A 2,002-nucleotide genomic window follows, 5' to 3' on the forward strand; every position below is an offset into this window, starting at 1 on the left:
GCTTTGAATAATGATGATTTAATTCTGCATATACTCTCTAGTTTGGGACCTGAATACAATTCTATAGCCACTTATATCACTGGACAAGTAGGTTTTGGAAAGATGAATGTTAATGAGGCTTATGCCATGCTTTTAACTCAAGAAGCAAGGATCGAGCAACAAGCTCAAATGCTTGCTGATACAGATGTGAAACAGAATTTTGAAGTTAATCTAGTTCTAAATAGAGGATTTAAGAAAGGCAACATGTCTGGTGGTAAACACTTTGGTGGTTATGGATACAATACTGGAAACAATAGAGGTTTTGGAACTAATCATTACAAAGGCAATTATGGAGGATCTGGATATGGATTTGCTGGTAATGGAGATTCTCAGTACAAGGCTTATCAAGGTGATAATCAGAGAGGTGGAGGAGGCAATTGGAATCCAAATGCTAGTAATGGAGGATATAATGGCAGACCATCTGGACTGATCAAGCCTCAGTGGAATGGTTCTAAACCAACCTGTCAAATATGCCTCAAGACTAGACATACTGCAAACATCTGCTGGAAGCTTACAGAGTTCATTAATTCTGGAGCATACAGACCACCACCAAATAGAAATCTAAAAGCTGCATACTTGGCCAACATAGAGGGACCATCTGATGCAAACTGGTACCTGGACAGTGGAGCTACACATCATCTGACAAATGACATGAATAATATACATGTTTCTGAAAGCTTTACAGGTACTTCTAAGCTCATTGTTGGTAATGGTGCTGGTTTAAGCATAACTCACTTAGGTAGTGTAGTCTTGAAAATGCATAAAAATAGAGATGATGCCATATCAACACTTAAGCTTAATGACATGCTCCTAGTACCACAAATTACCAAAAACCTCATTAGCATATCCAGACTTACCAAAGATAATAATATAGTGGTTGAATTCACTGACAAATTTTGTTTTGTGAAGGACAAGATGAAGAATGTGGTAATATTGCAGGGCAAGGCTGAAAAGAGTCTCTACAGATTGCTATTGGTTTCTTCTAATAAAACTCTTATCACATCATCTGGTCAAAGTTATATTGCTAATATAGAGTCAACCGAGCCATTAACTCCTCTTTCAATGTTTTCAAGTGTTAGTTCTGAATTCAAAAATAAAACCAACTGCTTACACACTTCAGCAGTTCCTTGTATAAATTCTGAGTGTTTGTTAAGTACTTCTGTATTACATCAAAGGTTAGGTCATCCATCTTCTCATGTTTTAAATCATATAATCAAAACATGTTCATTTGTTCAAACTATCAATGGAAACAAAACCTTTGACTCTTGTGATGCTTGTAAGATGGGAAAGATGCACAGATTACACTTTCCTGCCACTGAAACAAAAACAAAGTTTTCTTTAGAAATATTACACACTGATCTATGGGGACCCTCTCCTGTGATCTCTCCTCAAGGATATAGGTATCATGTAAGTTTTGTTGATGAGTGCACCAGATTCACTTGGATATTTCCATTAAAAATAAAAGATGAAACTCTCCCTGTCTTTAAAATCTTCAAAATCCAAATTGAAAAACAACTCAACAGATCCATTAAATGTCTTTAATTTGATTGGGGGGGAGAGTTCAGATCCTTTGTTAACTATCTTCTTGCTGAGGGAATCTAATTCAAACACTCATGTCCATATACTCATAATCAAAATGGTTTAGTAGAAAGAAAACACAGACACATCACTGAACTTGGGTTCACCTTACTTGCACAAGCTACCATGCCTCTTAAATTTTGGTAGGATTCTTTTCATACAACAACCTATATTATAAACAGACTACCCACTCCTGTATTGAGCATGAAATCTCCCTATGAATCTCTATTTCAACTTTCACCAGATTACCAGTTTCTAAGAGTCTTTGGTTGCTCATGTTTCCCTTTCCTTAGAGAGTACAATAAACACAAGTTTCAGTTTCATACATCCAAATGTGTCTTTCTGGGTTATAGCCCTTTACATAAAGGCTATAAATGTTTACATC

The 2,002-nt window shown here is 36.1% G+C and overlaps 1 non-coding gene across 1 annotated transcript; it reads left to right on the forward strand.

Annotated features, from left to right (window-relative positions):
• LOC127902022 (small nucleolar RNA Z247) lies at nt 1-137 on the forward strand. The gene has a single exon (XR_008054427.1). It is a non-coding gene; the product is annotated as a small nucleolar RNA Z247 (small nucleolar RNA).
• The last annotated feature ends 1,865 nt before the right edge of the window (nt 138-2,002 follow it).

The sequence above is a fragment of the Citrus sinensis genome, chromosome 4, assembly GCF_022201045.2.
Source record: "Citrus sinensis cultivar Valencia sweet orange chromosome 4, DVS_A1.0, whole genome shotgun sequence".
In the NCBI taxonomy this organism is placed as follows: Eukaryota; Viridiplantae; Streptophyta; class Magnoliopsida; order Sapindales; family Rutaceae; genus Citrus; species Citrus sinensis.